General features: G+C 34.2%; 1 pseudogene across 1 annotated transcript in view; it reads left to right on the plus strand.

The window, feature by feature from the left end:
- Positions 1-22,919, plus strand: part of LOC306875660 (voltage-gated inwardly rectifying potassium channel KCNH7-like) — an 89,789-nt pseudogene that overhangs the window by 10,843 nt on the left and 56,027 nt on the right. The window contains exon 3 of the transcript in view: positions 18,804-18,959. The product of the transcript in view is annotated as a voltage-gated inwardly rectifying potassium channel KCNH7-like (transcript). The remainder of the gene's footprint in view (positions 1-18,803; positions 18,960-22,919) is intronic.

Consider the following 22,919-nt stretch of genomic DNA (forward strand, 5'->3'; position numbering starts at 1 on the left):
GGAGGTACAGTGTAACAGCAGGTGCAGGATGGTTGCTCTTGAAAGGGCAGCATGCATTATTAAAGGGCCGCCACCTCTATGGTTACTCTTGCATCTGTTATGAAATAGTGGCATGTGTTTGGCTGGTCAGATGCATGCATGTCTGGCAGAGAGAGTGAGAACGGCCAGCCAGTCAAAATAAAGAGCATTCAGAACATATCATAACAGAACATATTTTATTTGAGGTCAGGTGTCATCTGCTGTTCTCCAAAACGGCAATTGCATTTATTCTCTTTTATAGATAAATTACTTTATCCTAAGTAACTCATGTTGATTATGTAGATGTATGTAGATGTTTTCAACAGGGTTATTATAGTTAACTAAAACTAAAATTAACACTAAAACTATAAAAAAAAAAAAAAAACGTTTTGTTACCTAAAACAAACATTAACTGAAATAAAATATTTTTTTATATATATATATAAATGTATTTCAGCTAGTTGTCAAGCCATTTTTACATTTTCTTTGAGTTCAACTTTATGTACTAAAATAACTAAAACATAAATAAAAATTATTAATAAATACACAGACATATTTTTGAGCAAAACTAACAAAATCACACTATAAAATTACTAAAATTTAAAAAATAAAACTATAATAGCATATCAATGATACCAAAATATTACTAATTTTCAAAGCATTAAAAGAATAGTTTCCTCAAAAATGTATATTTACTTTTCATCATTTACTGATTATTGCAAAGCACAAAAAAAGTAAAATAAAAATACCATAAAATCTCATAAAAGAAATTCATACAAATTGTATAAATCTTCTGAAGTCATCTGAAAAATGTATGAGGAACAGGACTGAAATTTAAGCTAATATTCACTCATAATTGTCCCATCTGCCAGAATCAAATTCAAAAGGAAGAAATATAAAATTTTGTATATTATATTTTGCATAAAGAAAATGTTTTTTTTTCCATTGTAATTTAAATAAGCATAAAAATAGCTAGACAAATACTACATTATGTTTTTATATATCATATCGTATTTGTTGCATTATTTTTCACGTTTTTTCACGTTACAATTATGATATAATTTTTCTTGCATTGTTGTGATGAGAATTGTGCTTGTCAGTATAAATCAGCTACTAAAGGATGGCAAAATCCACTTTTGGGTCAACTTTTCCTTTAAGACAAACAAAAAAAGGCCTTACAAAAGATGTGCATCCAGTGAAAAATCCTTCATAGCTCAGCCATATTTCATTTTGGCATCAACCGTTTTCAGACGCTTCTCAAAAAAGAATTCCCTATGAAGTAAAAACAGACACAAATTTGGAAATACAGTGAAGGTATAGAGCTATAAATGAATGTGAATAGCAGCTCAGATGACTTGATGACAAATGTTTGAGTTCAGACTTCCTCTGTCTTGGCAAACGCTCTCCATGCATGCCTTTCTAGAGAAACAATTGAGATCTCTCATGTGATTTTCCTAAGAACTCATGTTTAAGATTCATCACGCATGTTCCATTAGCAGGTCTAACCAGCACCAGCAGATGGGCAGTGCATTATAAAGGGCATACGTCTGTCCAATACATCAGAACCTCTTCTAATGAAACGTATCTCCTCAGCTAAGGGAAGCCTTTTTGAAAGCCATCCAGAGGCAACCTAAACCATCTGGTCCTCTGCCACTGCCAGCATCGCCTACCGCTCCTTCTGTTCTCCACTGTAATGCAGCGAGATCGAATCTGGCTCGCACATACGAATGCAATAGAGGTGAAACAGTGATCGTGTGGATTGCATTGTCAAATCCTTATTTAGAACGAAAGCTTTGAGAGCAATGACTGGTTTTGGGGAATTCATAAACATCGCTTTGGATTGCAATTGCATTATAATTTGAATGAACTGAAGACTACCAGTTAGTCAATGACTTACCAGACAGCGGTTTTGTGTGAAGGTGCCTTCTTAAGTTTCAAACTGCCTTCCAAGACATCAAAACATCACATCTGATGATCTGGAACAAATTCAAGTGAGCGTTAGACTAGATAACCAAACAAATATCGAAAGCAATAGTCATTTACTCAACCTCATGTCATTCCAAACCACATGCAGTTATTTGTTGAGTGGAAACTTGTAGAAAATTCACAATGACATTTCATAGTTATGGAGTCGCACGCATGAAACATGAGGAAAACAAAAACAAGATATTGTGGCCACAAATGGGGAATTCTTTTCCATGACTTCCATTATTAATTAATTCCCTTGTTCCCTCATTTAGGGCCACATTTTACTAATTCATTCCCTAGTTTAGTAACTAATTAGTACACTATAAAAAAAACAAATAAAAAAAAAACAAGTACATTTTACTAGAAAATACTGCTTCAGTTTTTCTACTTCAAAATTTTATTTTTAATTCACTGCATCACTTGCTGTGTGCACTGTAATTAAATACAACATAACCACAAATTAATGTTAATTATTTAATAAATTAAAAAGTATATACACATATTCAAAAATAAAATAATATATATATATATATATATATATATATATATATATATATACACACACAGTGTATATATATATATATATTACTTAATACTAAAACTAACTTAAATAACCAATTAATAAAAAAAAAAAAAAAAAGCTAAATATAATGGATTCAGATAAGTCTTGGTTTCTTATACCTCCATATAAGTTAAGGCAGCGTTTTTTCAAGTTTCAACACAGCCACAGACATTCAGAGCTCTCTTTCGGTCCTAAGGCTGATTTCTCATGATATAACCCCATGGATCATGCTGCTGTAAAATACAGATGAGGAGCAGAATATGACAAATGCCTCTCGACCATTTCAAAACATGACAGTGGGGAATATCATCACTGGTGGTTGAGCGAAATCCTGCTCGAATGTAATAGCCAATCATTTCTGCTCATGGAGTGGGCGTGAGGCTCATCAGTCTGGAGGACAACTTCAAGCAGAGCTGATTAGAAATGAAAGTAGGCCATGTTGTCTGGCTTGCAGCAGCCCCAGTAAGACCAGAGCAAAGCCACATGGCCAACACACCGCTAACAAAGGGTTAGAGTAGCTTTCCTTCCCCTCCTCCATTGCTCGTCTCTGATTGGTGGATTCCCAGACCAGTTGTGCATTAACTACAGCAAAACAGCCCCGCAACACCACCGCTGTCACAGTGCATTAGACACATACACGGGGGAAAGAGGAACTTTCTGCAGTTTTCTCATGCCCTTTTAGAATGTTACAAAAATCCTATTTCAAATAAATGCTGTTCTTTTGAACTTTCTGCTCGACAGAGAATCCTGAAAAATCAAATGTGTCACAGTTTTCACAAACATATGAAGCATCACAACTGTTTTCAGCATTGATGACTATAGGAAATGTGTCTTGAGCAGCATTTTTGTAAAATTTTTTACGTTTACATCACACAATTTTGACTTTTTCCTCAAAATGTTGAGTTTATACAGGGCTCGCAAAATTTCAAAATCCCTGGTAGCCCTTTGGGCAGGTACTCTTCAGATTTTGGTAGCCCAAATAAAAAAAGACCATAAATGTCAATCAAACACATTTTCAATACACAAACATCAACAAATATCAAGGAAAGAGTTTTATTTGACTATTTACAGGGTATCTGCAGAATTTTTTAAAATCAATTTAAGGCAATTTATTACTTTTTTAAGAGCTGCACAAGTAAAATGAACACCGTATGAGTGAGGTTGGACAATATCTATGGTAACATGCCCATAAAATTTTATAAAATGGTATTTCAGCCTTTATATCATTTTAATGAAAAGGGATAAGTCAATCAAAACATTACATTAACATTATAGGCTTTCCTGTAGCTCAAATAGTAGAGCATGGTGCTAGCAACGCCTATGCCATGGGTTCGATTCCCAGGGAAAGCAAGAGCTGATAAAATGTAAAAACTGTAACTTGAATGCAATGTAAGTCGCTTTGGATAAAAGTGCCTGCTAAATGCATAAATGTAATTATGAATTATTATATTAATTTAAAATATAAACATTACCATCTGAATTGTTTAGATTTTCGAAGGCACATTAACTTCTTTCACATTTACAACTCTGTGTTTGCTGCATAAAAACATTGATCTAAACATAAGATAGGCTTTTTGGAAGTGCAAATTCATTCTCTGCCACGAGGTGGTGCTTAAAGTTCAGCTGAAATAAAGCGGTTCCCCGGTAACGGCTGTACACAAAGTAGCACCGGGCTCATAAAGGCCGTTTTATCAGGCAGTATAGGTAAGATTAAATGAAAATGACAACGATACGTTTCTGTTGACAGACGGTTCCCTTCGGAGATGCATTCACATAAAGACATCCGTGCCGTGTTTTGACTTTAAAACGTGCAGCGCTCATATTTATTCAATTACATAATTGCCTTTTGAAGTTTAATCCAGCCATATTGCGATTCTTGCCTTTCCACCCCCAACTGTAAGACCCCTTGAAATTATAATTAAGACTTTTCTTATACCATTTAATGTATTTAAAACTTTTTAAGGCCTTAAAACTCTTAAATTTAGTTGTATCAAATTTAAGGACCCGTGGGAGCCCTGTATTTAAGATAGCCCGTCGGGCAGGGCGGTGATACATTTTGGTAGCACGACTGGAAAACACACGAGCCCTGTTATATCTCGCAATTCTGACTTTTTTTTTTATTTTGAGTTTACATGTTGCAATTCTGACTTTTTCCTCATAATTCTGAGATTCCATTTCACCATTAAGACTTTGTTCAGAATTTCCTTTTTTTAATTTGTTAAAATTTTGCCTTTTTGTCAGAATTCTGAGTTTCTGAGCAATTCTGTTTTTTTGTTAAACTTTGAATTTACTACATGTTGCAATTTAGACTTTTATCATCAGTATTCTGAGTTTACATATCATTTCCCCCTGAGTTTTCTATAATTTATTTATGATTGCATGGACAAAAAACAACATTGCAAATTCCGATATATCGCCTTAATAGAAATTTACTAAAACGTACATACAGCAACTGTTTGTTCTTTCTCTTTTAAAATAAAGCTGAGAGTCCTTGAAAGCCTGAATGTCCTGTAGGCATTCACTGTTTTTTCTACAAAATATAGTTTGTTTGTTTTTTTGATCTAAGCTGGTCATGTGTTTTCTCCTGAGTAATGTTCAGCGACACTGGATTAAAACAGTCAACTGCTGGAGATTACCCAAGCATACGCTGTAATCTGATTTCCTCTCACATGTTCATTCAGAATTCGATTGCCTGGTCTCCAGCCTGTCTTATTTGTTTTGCTCAACCTTAATGGATGGTCAACTCTGTATCATTGAGCCGTTGCCTCTAAATTGCATTATGCTTAAAAACACAGGAGTGAATGATAGTGCTGCAACCTTTCAGCTGCGGTCATTAGACTCTGATGGCTTGTCTAGTGAATGAAAAGCCTCTCGGTTATAGGGAGTTATAGAGTGAAACCTATCCCTCCGCTCGGTAATGACTTAACACGGTCTTTCCTGAAGCTATGACCATTACGGACCTATTTTTAGCCTTCAAAAGCCTTAACTCGCCCAGTGAATGAAACAAAATCTGTTCTCCCTGGGGATGGAGGAACTCGATTGCTCGAGTCTGAGATGGAATTATGAGGGTAAAAAAAATTTGAAGATTACTGAAATGTTTTATTTTGCGTCCTCTAAATTTTTGATGTTGCTCTTCTAGTAAATTGCTTAGTTACCTTGTAATGCATTCACACTGAATAGACCAATAAAGTAATGCTCGCTGTAATGGAAACGATGAGGATTTGACAGGTTTTCTGACACCCATCATAACACCCTACTTGATAATGAAACGCAGCTTTCTATTAAAGATCATCATGTCAGGACTTGCCAGTCACATCTGGACTGCAGGCTGGCCATTTCAGTACCCGGATCCTCCTTCTACGCAGCCATGATGTTGTAATTGATGCAGTATGTGGTCTGGCATTGTCATGTTGGAAAATGCAAGGTCTTCCCTGAAAGAGACAACGTCTGGATGGGAGAATATGTTGTTCTAGAACTTGGATATACCTTTCAGCATTGATGGTGCCTTTCCAGATGTTTAAGCTGCCCATGCCACACGCACTCATGCAACCCCATACCATCAGAGATGCAGGCTTCTGAACTGAGCGCTGATAACAACTTGGGTTGTCCTTGTCCTCTTTAGTCCGGATGACATGGCGTCCCAGTTTTCCAAAAAGAACTTCAAATTTTGATTCGTCTGACCACAGAAGAGTTTTCCTCTTTGCCACAGTCCATTTTAAATAAGCCTTGGCCCAGAGAAAACGCCTACGCTTCTGGATCATGTTTAGATATGGCTTCTTTTTTGACCTATAGAGTTTTAGCCGGCAAATTTTTTGGATTGTGTTCACCGACAATGTTTTCTGGAAGTATTCCTGAGCCCATGTTGTGATTTCCATTACAGTAACATTCCTGTATGTGATGCAGTGCCGTCTAAGGGCCCGAAGATCACTGGCATACAGTATGGTTTTCCGGCCTTGACCCTTAAGCACAGAGATTGTTCCAGATTCTCTGAATCTTTGGATGATATTATGCACTGTAGATGATGATAACTTCAAACTCTTTGAAATTTTTCTCTGAGAAACTCCTTTCTGATATTGCTCCACTATTTTTCGCCGCAGCATTGGGGGAATTGGTGATCCTCTTGCCATCTTGACTTCTGAGAGACACTGCCACTCTGAGAGGTTCTTTTTATACCCAATCGTGTTGCCAATTGACCTAATAAGTTGCAAATTGGTCCTCCAGCTGTTCCTTATATGTACATTTAACTTTTCCGGCCTCTTATTGCTACCTGTCCCAACTTTTTTGGAATGTGTAGCTCTCATGAAATCCAAAATGAGCCAATATTTGGCAAGACATTTCAAAATGTCTCACTTTCAACATTTGATATGTTATCTATATTCTATTGTGAATAAAATATAAGTTTATGAGATTTGTAAATTATTGCATTCCTTTTTTATTCGTAATTTGTACAGTGTCCCAACTTTTTTGGAATCAGGTTTGTATATATATATATATATATATATATATATATATATATACACATTTTTTTTTTTTTTTTTTTTGGTTGGTTGGTTGGTTGGTTGGAAAGGCAGTCAGGAACTGATAAAGACTTTCAGTTTTACGCTTGTAGGTATAGGAATGATCCAAAAAGATGAAAACGCACTCATCTCAAGTGACAATGAAAAAACAGCTATAAAAATAATGCAGCTTCTTGGCCAGTAAAATATATATACTTGTAAAGTCTCTCTCTCACCATTGTCAGGTGTGAGAAAAAGTTAATTTTGTACGCTGAGTGTAAGTCTTCATTCACAAGGTCGTCAGTGAAATGCATACTTGTATTTTGATGACTGCGATGTGCCACATTGTTTTAATTATTGATGGTGGAAATAGGAATCTAATGAAATTTCCATCATCTTGAAAGAGGAACTGAGCTTAGATCAAGAGCCATTTATGTGCAGGCAAGTGCAGCAGATGCAGAGTCAATAATATACTGTCATTAGCTGGATAAACACCAGGTCGATAAGGTGTCTAAGACGGTTTGTCAAGAGTTTCGGTTCCTTGCCTTTGGCCTTATATGTTGGGGTTTAAAAGATAATTAATATTTATTATAGTTATCCAATCACATGATCTGTTGAGGCAAGTCTTTTAATGATGCACATCACTTTTCTGATTTTTCACATTTTTAGAACTTATGCGCATCTTGGCATTTCCATCTAGCATTTTTTATGTGATATCCCAAAATGGGCATGCAAATAGGTGAATGGAAACATAACTACAGTTATTGAACTGAATTGAATCAACACTGATCTAAACTGAGCTAAATAATGACACTTTTGTCATCTGTAGAGCTGCTTATACTTGAAATTGAAATGGTTTCATAATTGATGAACTTTGCAACATTGACACTGTCACTGAACTGAATCAACATTGAACTGACCTGAGCTGGATAATGGCACTATTGCCTTATGTAAAGCTGCTTTATAGCTGAATTGAATTTTCTGATGAACTTTGCAGCATCGATACTGTTATTGAACTGAACTGAATCAAGATAAAACTTTATTGAGCTGGTTAAAGACACTCGTATCTTCCGTAGAGCCGCTTATAGCTGACATTGAAGTGGTTGCATAATTGAACTTCACAACATTGACAGTTATTGAACTGAACTGAATCAACATTGAACTGAATTGAACCAACACTGAATTGAATTGAACTGGAAAATTACATCCTTGTCTTCTGCTTGTAGTTGAAATTGAAATGGTTTCATAATTGATGAACTTTGCACCATTTACACTGTCATTGAATGGAATTGAAATAACCATTCAACTAAACTGAGCTAAATAATTACTCGTTTGTCTTATGTAGTGCGGCTTATACCTGAAATTGAATTGAACTAAATTGAGACAACACTGAACTAAAAAGAGCTGAATAATGGTAGTTCAATTCATGTTCAATGCACACACAGAAAGAGAAAATAGTATGGTTAACAATAATAGATGATTTACGACATTTGGTAGAAAAACTACAATGTAAAGACAATAAAATATGATAAAGCATATTGTGCATGCAACAAAAAACATACAGAACAACCCGTGTAGTGTGATTCACAAATGACTTTCATGAGCCAGTTTCCTAGTAAAAATTGGTCTCAAACAAGGGAGTTCAAAAACTGGTCTTACAAGGGAGTCAAAATGCAACTTTCTCCATTAACAACCATTCAAAAGTAGCCGTGCACTCTGACAATATAGATTGCAAAAATCACACTATTAACAATGTGACTGTTTTCGATGCTGAATATGGCAGCTGAGAAATCGTTATAAAGAAATGCTTAAAAAAGTATTGTATTCTCAGTAACATGAAACCGGTTACTGGATACGTCAGCGCTATAGACAATAGCACCAGCACCGTCCTGCTCAAGGGTTAACGGCCGAAATCTCTGGGGGGCTCTTAAGTATTTAACATGGGTATCTTTCCTATCTGGAACTTGAGCGGAGTCTGGATACGTAAAGTGTTGTTGCTTTAATATTCTGTGCATTACTATTTTGACAACGAATCAATGCATTAGTACAACACGCCTCTGTAATGAGAGAGGGAAATGAAGGATTTTTTAGTGACAGATGGAGAAATAGAAGAAAGTGAGAGAGAAGAATATTGTTCCTTGAAAGTTATCAAACATCACAGACTGATGACTGTAATTTTGAAGGTAAAGTGGGTCATTTCTGTCACTAGCAGCAACAAATGAAATTGGCAACCAAGATTAAGATTTCTGACCAGGTTTCTGATTTGGAAACCGGAGACATTTCAGAGTTCAGTGGACAAAATATCATTGAAATCTCACTTGTTATCATCTATGAATTAAAAAATTGTGACAGTACATTTTTTGTTTGTTCCATACATTGTTATGAGGCGCCATGTAGGATTTAAATCAAACTTTGCTTATCAATACATACATAAAACACGTGCATATACACCTATAAATTATGCACATATACATGTATACTATTGGATGTTCAATATATAAACACTAATATGAAATCCATACCAATACATATTATGTTCTTATTCTGGACTCATCTGCTTGTCTATATACCGTATGCTTTATTAATAATGAATTTATTGAGTTTGGTCTTTTAAAAACACAGTTTTAATGCATTAAGCCATGTTAAGCATTTCCAAATGTCCCGCCGGAAGTGCTGCTGCTTCCTTTTACACTGAAATGCCTTCCGTTTGCACTGAAAAGTTCACGCACATCCACATATGAAATCCCTTGCATATACATATATACACAACTAAAGCATACATCTTTCTTACCAGAATTGTATACGTTTGTGAATTTTATTTTGTATATTTGCGCGAGTGTTTTATGGGTGTGTATGCGCGCATTGAGTTTATGTGCGAGTGTTTATAGGTGTATATGCATGGATCAAGTTTATATGTACAGTATATGCGAGTATGTATAGGTGTGTCTGCATGCACGGAGTTTATATGTTTGTGCATGTGTTATTGTTGGTGTATATGCATGGATCGTGTTTATATGTATTAGTGAGTGTCTATAGGTGTATGCATGCGTCAAGTTTATATGTATACGTGAGTTATTCACAAGTGTATATGCATTCATTACTAACATAATATGTATTGGTATGGATTTCATATTAGTGTGCACATGTATTTCATATATATATTTTGAACATCCAATAGTATACATGTATATGTGCGTAATTATAGGTGTATATGCACGTGTTTTATGTATGTATTGATAAGCGAAGTTTGATTTAAATCCTACGTGGCGCCTCATACATTGTCATTATAATTACTAATAATCATTATGATGTTTGCGGGTCAACCCTTACTGTCTTAATACAATTCACCAAAAAACACACTGTAAAATGGTAAATAAATAGATCAGAATCAGAAACCACACTGAGAAATAGTAAATAAACAGGTCAAAACAGTATTATATTGTAATGACTTTATATTATATGACTTTACAAAAACACATTACAAAAATTAACCAAATACTGTATGAGAATATGATGACTAAAACTATTTAAAATACTTTTAATATGTTATAATTATTTAATATTTTCAGAAACTGTAAATACTGCAAATACAAAACCTCTTTAAATGTTATTTTATGTTTGTGCTATTGACAATGGATCTTTACCATCCCTTATAGGCTTATTATTTTGCATTTAGACTTGTTTTGAGCACAAAGCATGGGCTTTCTGCAAATGTAATTAACAATTACAGAAATGAATGTCACCACTTGTGACAGAGATTATACACTTTACCTTTAAATTACAGTCAAATTTAAAAAACAAAAACGTTTAGCTAAATTTTTCCTCCATACAATGAAATTGGATTGAGACCAAGTGCTCTTCATGTCTGAAAAGGACAAAGAAAACTTATGTATGGACTAAGTCAGAAACTTAGTCCATACAACTTCTGCCCTACTGTACACTATTAAAAATAAAGGTTCCTAAAGGGTATTTTCTGAGGCAATAGCATAAAAAAACATTATTTTGATTAATTTCTTAGTGTAAAGAGCATTTTAATAATCTAAAGAAACTTTTTCCACTATAAAGAATCTTTAGTGGAATGGAAGGGTTCCACAGATGTCTTATCTTACATATTATTGGATGTCTTAAGGTTTCATGGATGAACTTATTTTTAAGAAAGTATACAAGTCTTTTCAAGCCATATGAATTTTTTTTGTGAGGCAAAATTTAGGTTATTACTTATATTCTCATGAGGTTCTTGAGCTGTTTGGTACTGTATGGTTAATATTGATGTCTGTGAAGAACAAGAAACCTGACAACAAACAGTAAATTAAATTGGCTTTGAATGTTGATAGCTTTTCAAAGGAACATTTAAAACCTTTCAAAGGTGTTACATGTTTCAAACAAAGAATCTTTGTTAAGGGACGTTTTTATTATAGGAGGTTGTTGAATGGCTGTATTGTTTATAATATTAATGATGTGTTGATGTTCATACTCCTGAATTCCCTACAATTTTTGGTGAGCTTCACAGCTGTTCACAGTTTTTTTTATAATTTGACCACAAATGGGATGTTTTATGCTAGTAAAAAGAAGATTCTTCAGTCAAATGCATTTGCATTTATTCATTAAGCTGCTGCTTTTATCCATTGAGACTTACAGATGAACAACGGAATTGCAAAAACCTGTTTTGGTTAATCAATCTGCATTGCTGCTTCTTCTGGCCTAAAAAAAAAAAAATCACACTTCACCTGTTAATATCATGCTACTGCAACTTGGGTCTTTATGACTCTGGTGGTGGTTATCTTGTATATTAATTGGAGCTCTGCAAAATATTCAAACAAAGTCACTCTAAATTTATAAAATGCACCTTTTTCCGAAATTGTTGCATCACTGTTGACAGCCAAATCTCCTTAAAAATAAAAAGACTTTTGGTCACTGCATGTGTAGATGTTAAATCACATGACCATGCTGCATTCACACACTAAAGCTGCAGTAAACACACACTAATGCACATGACAGCTCTGATACGCCATACTCTGTGGATTAGAGGTGACTTTCAGCGTGGTACAGGATGTAAGGAGATCTTCATTCAACTCGTGTCTGTCCATCTGCCCAGACACACAGCCTTTCCAGCCAGACACAGCAGGTACCAACTACTGCTGCCCACAGTGCAACAAAAAAAGAAATAAAACATTATATGACAACCACTAGAATCATAAAGAACCAAGTATTTGAAGGTGAAGAGCTTAAGTTCTGTCATTTTATGACACTAATGTTTCTGAAATCAGGATTATTATTGTTAACTAAAACTATATATAATTTTTTTTCATTAGTTTAAATAAATATTAACTGAAATAAAATCTAAAAAGAAATTTCAGCTGACAAGGCAACATTCCTCACTTTCATTTAGTTTAGGCTGAAGTACTAAAATAGCTAAAAATAATAAAAATGGTGAAATATGTATATAATTTTCACCAATATTTGTTGGTTCTCCATTTTTTTTGCATAAAAACGGTTAGATGACATGTACGAGTTATTATATTATTATTTCTCTTTAAAAAAAAAAAATTATATTTATCTCTGACTGTTCCTCTTGACCTCTTTCCCTCAACTTTACCTGCATCGAGACACTAGATCTTTGTGTATCGCATCTCTGTCACGACGTCTGTGGTGTCTTTTATCGGTGAAACAGCGTCTGCGGTGTCTCTGACAGGACGGGAGATACCAGAGGCCAATTACACATGCTTTACTGTGTGAAACACCATCAACGTAATGGCACTAAACATACAGTGACGTTTAGAGTATAATTATCTTTAATTGGCGCTGATGAATCATGTGAAACACAGTCTGGACCTCTAAACATCAATATTAGCAATAACTAAAATAGAAGTAAAAGAAAAAAATATGGAGAAATACAAAAAAAAATTACCAAAACTTAAAAGAAAATATAAAAATTAATATTTATAAAAATGATAATAGATACTAAAATCACACAGGTGTATGAGCTTTAGTAGAGCATATTTCTGGAATTCTGGTGTATAATTATATAAAAATACTTAAAAATGCTTCTGGAGAACAGGAATGACCCCGTTTGTTTAGTTAGTGTGTTAAAGTTGTAAAAGTATAGTTGTAGAGCAGCAATACAAGACCTGACTGACCTGCGGTGGAGCCAGAAACGATACTCGATCTGTGTCTGTTCCATAATTCATTAGAGAAAGAAGCATCGTTGTGTCTGTAACTGGAAATGTTGTGAAACACAAATGTCATGATTTTAACACTATAAATAATTAATTTGTCAGGATCTCATTTGTAAATGAGCCTTTATATCAGAAAGGATATGTCTGGATGCGTCATCAGTCTCTAGAACAGAGGTGTCAATTTCACGTATTGGATGATTTTACTATTACTGTTTAGTGCACTTTTAAAACTGGCCTCATGTTTTCATATAATTGAACAAATTGCATTCAACCTCACTGACCTGAATAAAACCAGAGTTAATTTAGATATTTGCACATTAATATTTGAAGTGTTTTTACAAAACCTTTTTACTGTGCAAATATTTATTAACATTTAGCTTTTTGGCAGTTTAAAAAGAGGAAAAATGAGTTCTAAAAAATTAAAATGCATTATAAATATTTAGATTTTTAATTTTAATGCTTGTGTTAATTGCATATTAAAATAAAATACATATTTCTTAAAATAAATATTTTGTCATACTTCTAAGCTTTCTATGTAAATTAATTGATGAAATGACTAAAATACTATATATATATATATCATGTTATATATATCATATACATAATATATATCATGTTAGCCACATCGGCATGCAATGTCCTAAAGTTTTCATAAAATTTAACCAATTTTGTAGAAAGACTAAAAACGTGCATATTATTGTCAGCTCTGAATGGTCCTGCTAAAGCCTGCTGCTGCTAGTTATATTTAGTCAGACAGGCAGCATGCTGCTAATGAAGACTAGCGATAGTTTCCTCCAGACAGAGGAGCGAGAGACGCTTGAACATGTGTCTGAGAGCCTCAAGAGACACTGCATTTGCATGTTACACAGTGAGAATCTCTTGATCCGTGTGCAAACGGCACGTCAGGTGTCCTCGCTGAAGAAGCAGGTGAGAGGTTTGGATGAGACAGATGTCTCTGTGAACACACATTGTGCATGAGATCTTTATAAGAGCTCTGATGCGGAGGGGGATATCAGTGTGACGAATTACAGTCCTGGTAAAGAATGCAATCTGGCCTATATACAGAGAAAATGGGTGTGTTGTGCTAAAAACAACAACAAAAAAAAGACAAAGTCTTCATTTAAATACTAAATGCAGTACATACCAGAGTAGATATTAAGGGTGTAATTTCTGTCACCACATGAAATCATAAAATATTAAAATGTTTAATTTAATAAAAATGTACATCGCTGATAATGAATGCAATATTGCGTAGCTTGTCAGTGATCTACGGCTAAATGCCGCTCCATCTGAAAGCATGTGATGGAGATTTACTACTAATTACAGAACCGGCTTTACTGACGAGATGTGCATTATTTGGAAAGCCCTACTTAAAGGATTAGTTCACTTTCAAATTAAAATTTCCTTATAATTTACTCACCCCCATGTCATCCAAGATGCTCATGTATTTCTTTCTTCAGTCGAAAAGAAATTAAGGTTTTTGATGAAAACATTCCAGGAATTTTCTCCATATAGTGAAGTTCAATGGACTCCAAACGGTTGAAGGTCAAAATTACAGTTTCAGAGCAGCTTCAAAGGGCTAACATCTGTTTTTATTCAAGCAGTTATATTATTTATTATGACTTAATCAACCTGAAATCATTAAGGTACGTCAGATCAGTTAGAAGTATGAAAGTAAAGTTGTTGTTTTTTTCTGCAGCACTTGGGTCACCAAATTATATAATTTATTTAAAATTTTTAATTGGATAAATAGTAATTTTATTTCAATAACCTTACATTTACTACAAAGATTACATTTAAAAATCTTGATTAATTTTTCATTTTCTAAATTTTTATTGATTTATTTTTACTTTTCATTATCTAGAAATCACTGTGTGTGCGTACAATCTCTAAAAAAAAAAAAACTCTTACTCAGAAATAAATGGAAAAATAAGGAAAAGGCATGGTTCATTTTGCTATCAAGTTTGTCCATCTGTCTGAGGTAGATTTTCCTAAGCATCACATAAATGGCAGTTTCTATTCAGTAGATCTGTCTGAACTTGTGTGCAGTGTAACACGGGCCAAAAGCTGCACATTTAATTTTACATGCAGGCTATTGTCATTTTGACATATTTGCATTAGGACATCTTAGCAAATGGCTGAAATCATTTTGTGATTGCATCTTCTCATTGACAGGCCATGATGTTCTTCGTGTTCAGATGATTTTCCGAGCGCTTCTCCTCCGCACACTCATTAGATTATACTGAACGTGTAGATTAAATTACATTTGAGCACAGTCGCCACAGAATGTTCCACACTTAATTTGATCCATTTTTCTTGCCGGTGTTGTGTTAGGAGCATTAATGATACCTGCAGGAGCTGGAGACGTTGATGCAGGACATGTTTAGTTCAGCATGTTCAAGACAATCCCCAGACGATCCCCTGCTTGTGTCCTATATGAGCTTCAGCACTGATGTGTTTGAGTCGTGCTGGCTCTGACTGACACCACGAGCAGGGTCTGAAAGATAGAGAGAATATGCTACCATTCAAAACAGACAGTAAAGACATTTGCACTGTTGCAAAAGATTTCCATTTCAAATAAATGCTGTTCTTTTGAGCTTTCTAGTCATAAAAGGTCCTGACACAAATTGCATCACCGTTTCCACAAAAATATGAATCAGCACAAACCTTTTCAACACTGATAAGAAATGTTTAGCACCAAATCAGCATATTAGAATGATTTCTGAATGATCGTGTGACACTGAAGACTGAAGTGAAAATTCAGCTTCGCATCACAGGAATAAATTCAAAAACATAAAAAATGACTATAAACAGTAGTTTATATGCAGATGATAAAATTATTTTATCTTGAAACCTTTCAAAGGAATTTGTTGTCCCATGAAAATCATGAAAATGTCAGGGAATTTTACAATTATAATTGTATCAAGCTTAATATAAATCAATTCATAAAAATAAATTAAAAAAATTAATTAATAAATATTGTACAAAAGAACATTCTAGTAAATATTAACATAAAATGTAAATATTTACAGTAAACGTTTTCTACTTATGCACAGTTTAATATTTTAATTGTTTAACGCTATTTGTTAGTACAATGACAAAAATACATTTTAATAATCCTCTTTAATAAAAATAAGGCATGGAAATTCATTGGTCCATTTTGCAGTTGAGTTTGTCAATCTGTCTAAAATCAAATTAGGGGCCATTTATTTAAAAAAATAGCTTTTGTTACTATTTTGAATTTGATTTGATTTTTATCATTTCAATTTTATAGTTTTAGTAATTTTGTTGTGTGTTTTTGTGATTTTCGTTCGATGTCTATGTAGTTTAAGATTTCGTTTTTAGTTTTAGTTTAATTCGTTTCATTTTAGGACTTCAACTTAAACTAAGAGAAAACAAGAAATGTTGCCTTTGCAATGAGCTGAAATAAAATAAGCTTTTTATCTTACGTTTTATTTCAGTTACTAAAAATGTATTTGAGGTTTTAGTTTTAGTGATTGATAATAACCCTGGTTCACAAAGAATATGTTCTTGTATACTGTTTGCAATGGCGGTTTTTTAATTGTAGGTCTCTGTATGCATGGAGACTAACGTTTTTACCCATTGAGTTCACATCTCTGCCGTAATCAATGTGTTTTTAAGACATCATGTCAAGTTCAACCATTCAGCTTCTCCGTCAGCATCCAGGACCGATACTATCTGTATATTATGTCAGTCACAATCTTTCATACAAACACCCAAACATTTTAATAATCCTTCAGTGCAGCAGATATGAGGAGCCTAAGCATTTTTGTATCCTTTCATCACTAAAGGGGCTTTGGGAGCGAACTCAATGAGCAGGAGATAAGGATGGATTGGACTAAAAAAGAGAAAAGATAAGAGGAGAACATTGGCGTCCATGTGGACAGATTCATTGTGCCGCAGTGCCTGTCACAGGCTGCTAAGTCCCGCCGCTGCAGCTGAACAGGGCTAAGCCTGCAGAGAGAGGCACAGGCCGTGACCTCTGACCTAGGACCTCTGGGTCTGATTCAGTGCATTTATCCGTGATCACACCCTCCAGCTCAGGACAGGGGCCGCCGTCTCTCTCTCTTTTCACGTTGTTTGTCTCTTAGAGGCTGTTGGAGCTGGAGAGGGTTTTTCAGTAATGCAGCATCTGTATCAGACAGCAGATGAAAGATCACCTCTTCACTCCTTCAATCACACCTTCTTCTGCTGCAGAGTGGAAATTAGTTTGTTATGGTTCAGTCCATCTGCTTTGAGCAAGGAGTTCACAAAAAGTGTATTTGGAGGGGAAGGACCTAATTATGTTCTGTTGGGTTTTACATAGAAACATTTATATACAATTCACTAGTTGGATCATGCCACAAACGAGCTATGAAATAGATAGTTGAACAGAGTGTTGGGGAAGAGTAGAAAGAGGATGAAGGGATAGAGGGAATGGGATGATGGTCTGGTTGATCAGGGCATCTAGATTTGATGGCTCAGAGTGGGGGTACCGTCTTGATCATATATAGGCCAGACAATTAGGACCCCATGATACAACCTGTAAGAAAGAGAATGTGGGATAAGGTTGGCTGAATGGATAAGAAAGGGAGTGAGGGGTGGGTTCGAGAGAAAGAGACAAACAGTACAGTATGAGGCAGCCCAATACCTGGAGGTTTCGTCAGATGATCGTTTGGGGCATGACCCTGCTCCCGAACGTCAGCTAACCAATTAACTCCCTTTATAAAAATACAGAAATTATTAAAATATATATTTTTTAATATTCAGATGTTTTCTTCCAGAACCCAAAAGTTGTGTTCATGCACTGACAACAAAATAGAAGCATTTCAGATTGTTATTATGCTCCAAAGACAACAATTATTTATTTTTTTACAATAACATTTAGTTTGTTAACATTAGTCAATGCATTAACTATCAACTATTAACTATTAAGAACTAACAATAAACATTGAGAGTATTTATTTTATTGTGCATTGTTAATTTATATTTATGCATAAAATTTTAAATGTAAAAAATGCATTAGTAATATATATGTAGACATGAATGGACCAGGATTAAAAAGGCTGTAAATTTATTGCACATATTTATTTTATGATAGTTATTACATGAACTATTGAAAAAATGAACACTTACAGAACCATTATACAATAACCAGTGTGATTTTAGTATCACCTAAAAATAGGGAAGATTTTTCTATATGAATAAAAACTTACATTTGGCTAGTATATAACTTCAGAAAATATAATCTCAAAATCTTCCACAGGGGGACAATTAGAGCATGTGGATTTGCAATAACACGAGTGAATAAATAATAACAGTATTATCCCTTCTTGGGCGAACTTTTTGTTTTTTCATTAACATCCATTTTATGAAAAGTACCTTCATTTTCTTGATTTGTTTAAAATATCCAGCCCTCTTGTATTTCCTTCACAACTCTCAGAATGATCATCTCTTCATTATCAAGCTAGACGTGGACCGTGGTCCAGACAGCAGACAAGCGATGGAAACTCAACCAAATTAACAAAGTGAAACAGAGTTAGTTTCTGGAAAACTAAAGATGTCTTTGTGTTCCTCCTGTAGGCTCAGACTTCCAGTGCAATACTCACATCATCCCAGTGAAGAACGAGGAAGGAGTTGTGATGATGTTCATCTTGAACTTCGATTACGTTCTAGACGAGGAGAGCAGCGAATCTATGGAGAGACTCAATCTCACGCCGCCTGCCAAATCTGAAATCAGTGAGTGCAAACTGGATTCATTATTATATTTTTATATATGTACTGTATGTATGTATTGATTTTCAGATTTCTTACACAGATTTTTCCCCACTATCTGCTCTTTCTGCAAATATTTATGCCATCTCAATAGGCATGTTTAAAAATCCTTCAATCAAGAGTTTTAAACCATGATCCAAAGCAACCAGCTCTGAAACTTTGATTTGAAGAGGAAAAAAGTATTAAAAAAAAGATTAAAGTAAAAAAATTAAAAAGATGCAAAACCAAGTATAACATCCATTTTTAGTGAATGAACTACTGATCCCATAATGTGTTGTGGATGTTACAATAATAAAAAAAAGTTTTAAGTGGTTTAATATTTACAATATATAATGTATAAAAATATATTTATAATTTATTATTGCATATAATTATTATTATATTATTATTATTATTATACACACACACACTGTATATACACATATATACACACACACACACATATATATATATATATATATTTTTTTTTTTTTTTTTTGTGATGTTACATCTTCTGATGCTGTATCACAAAAAAAAAAAAAAAAACCTACACTGTTTTGTATATAATAAGTATATTTTAAAAATTAATGTCAGCTGCTTTAATTTGCTACAAATGAATTTAAGCATCACAACATTATATATATATATACAATATATAATTATTTTAATGCAATATACATATTTTTTTCCCAAATATTATTACTCGATGAGAAACTTGTTTTTCAATTCTGATTTTAGCTTCCAGAACCCAAATATTGTGATCTAAAGTATAAAGGTTGTGTTAGTTAATGCATAATCAACAAAACTGAAGCTTTTAACAACCGTGTGTTATTATGTGTGCAAATAATCTGCAGTAATTTCTCTGTCGATCTCACTTTGTAACTTACTTAACTGCTTCCTAGTGACTCCTTCACAACCCCACCTCTGCTGTGCTAAACCAGCCATTCTAATCAGTCGTGTTCAACAGGAAGTGCTTTAACTGGCCAGCGCAGTGAGGCCTTCCTCAACAGAGCGTGCTAATTAGACAGGAGCTTCTCCCTGAGACTGCTCAGATTCAGGTGGGACGCTGGCATCTCCTGCTCTCGCCTCACATGAGGGATGCTTTCAGAACTGGCTTCATATCAAGACTTGAACACACTCTCCAGCAGGTGCAGATTGAGTTTTACTGGCCTGCACAACAATCCAGTATGCTCTCCTTTTTGTCATCATTTCTTTTTGGCAGCTTCGGTGACCTGACTGACACATACAGGAGCCAATCACAGTTAGCTGTGTTTTTCATGCTGCTTAAGAGCTGGCCATCTGAAACATACACAAAAAAATATAGCATGTCAGAATTTCTTCCCAAACAGAATAAATTAGTGTTGAGCAAACTGTCTGATCATAATTACCTTTTGTTCACTAGTAGCCTAATACAACAGAGCACTGAATTAACATGAAAATAAATTATATCTGTCTGATTATAAAGCACTACACTATTTTTTTTCCCTAAACAAGTAAGAAATATTAAACACTAAAGTAATTTTTTTAAAATTATACAGATGAATTTCATCTTCATCTTGTGCAGCATGAAAAAAAAAAAGTCTATTCAGTTTGCTAAATATTACATATAACAGTGTAATTCAGTTTTTCATTTTTTATAATAAAAACATTATATTTTTTAGGGGTGTTGACTGTAAAATAAAAATGAATTATAGGTGACTATAAAATACAACAATATTTTGTCTAAATAAATAAAATGAATCACTAATATCTAAAGCCACACTGTAATAAAAATAAAAATAAAAAGCTGAGCCAACGTAAAATTAAGGCAACAGCTTCAGCAGATTTTTGAGTTCTCTCAACTTATTTTTGTAGGAGAGTCTCAACTTTTTGTTGCATAAACTTAAAACAACAAGTTGAGAAAACTCAAAAAAACTGCTGAAGCTGGTTGCCTTAATTTTTAAGTTGGCTGAACTTTTTTTTTTTTTTTTTTTACAGTGCAGTTGTTTGAAATGCTACAAATAAATGTAGGCATCACATTATAACGTGCAGCATAAAAAAAATGAAAATTGGAAAATTGGAATTTGATTTGCTAAATATACTTTAAGTATACTGTATATACTTTAATAAACAATAATAAAATGAAACACATTTTACATCTAATCGTTAAAAATAAGCATGCAAAATTAAATATCAATCAATAAAACCTTTAATATTGGGCAATAACAAACTTTGTGGTGACAATAAACTTTGCTTTTTTGTGTGTAACATGCATCAGACGAAAAGTGAACTGTGGCTGATATTAACCAAAGAGCCTCTGTGAGGATGAGAACGGAAGCGGGTGATATTAAGACATTTATCATCTCCATAACTTCCTGTATCTGCGGGCCGGTTTGCTCTGACAGGGTAGCAGGCCACGGGCTGGACGTTCGTGGCAACGGTGACGCATCTGTGAGTGTCCGTGAGGCTCGTGTGCTCGTTTACAGCTCTGCAGCTGCTCGGGCCTCTGCATCCTCACTTAGCAAACGCGCCCGCCGCTCTATGTGAAGGTTGTTTATAGTGAAGAATGTTGCCGAGTGTTTGGAGAGAGAGAGAGAGAGAGTGTGTGTGTGTGCGTGTGCGTGTGTGTGTGTTTTGCTGCCTCTGGGTGTCATGGAGAGTCTGTGTCAATAAGGACTCACTGCTGAACCCTGATTGTAGGTGTTATAATTAGACCCAAACCTAGTGAAGCACCACAAACTCAACTGAACTAGAAAGTGAGCATGTAAGGGAGTCAGGACTTAAATAAACATACTCATATAGAACGTTTCTGATCATGAAGTACTACACTATTTTCTGTAAATAAAAAATAAAAAAAATATTTGAAGATTTGCTAAATATTACTGTGCTACACTATACAATATACACAATATAAGTGAAGTGAAGTGACATACTGCCAAGTATGGTGACCCATACTCGGAATTCGTGCTCTGCATTTAACCCATCCAACGTGCACACACACAGCAGTGAACACACACACACACACACACAGCAGTGAACACACACACACCGTGAACACACACCCGGAGCAGTGGGCAGCCATTTATGCTGCGGCGCCCGGGGAGCAGTTGGGGGTTCGGTGTCTTGCTCAAGGGCACCTCAGTCGTGGTATTGAGGGTGGAGAGAGCGCTGGACATTCACTCCCCCCACCTACAATCCCTGCCAAAAAATATGTTGTTTTTAACTCAGGATTGGCATTGAAATAAAAATAAATATTGAAGGTGTTATTAAATTTGTACATTTTTATAATAAAAAAAAACAAACAATTTTTGCAACAAAGGTGTAGCACTGAAATGAAAATAAATTTTAGCTGATTATAAAATACTATACTAAATAAATAGTATTTCTTTTTTTCTTTTTTACGCTGAATCCAGACATCACAGCATCATATGTAGCATTAAAAAAGATAATATATATATTAAAATATATATATTAAAAATAAAAAAATCATTGTTTTCATTGAAATGAAACATTTTATCTGATAAAATGCTACACTATTTTTTATAAATAAATTAAAAATATGTTACAAATGAAACAAACGAATGTTTGAGCTGCTCAGACAATAAAAAGTGGAGGATTTAATTAAAAAAGGCAGTAAAAACATCATGAAAGTGCACTATATTCCAAGTGATGTGTAATAGCTTTGTATAAGGAACAGACACAAATTTAAGTCAAGTCTGATGCAAGTTTTTAGTTTTTATATTTTAGTTATTAGTTTTTAGTCATGTGCTGTAGAACTTTGATTCTATGAATTATTAAAAAATAATTAAAAGCACTTAAAAAAAGCATCAATTGGACAGCACTAACATTAAAGGAATAGTTCACCCTAAAATTTACTTTTTCTGAATATTTACTCACCATCAGGCAATCTTAGATGTAGATGAGTTTGTTTCTTCATCAGAAGAGATTTGGAGAAATGTAGCATTG

The sequence above is a fragment of the Barbus barbus genome (assembly GCF_936440315.1).
Source record: "Barbus barbus genome assembly, chromosome: 10".
NCBI lineage: Eukaryota > Metazoa > Chordata > Actinopteri > Cypriniformes > Cyprinidae > Barbus > Barbus barbus.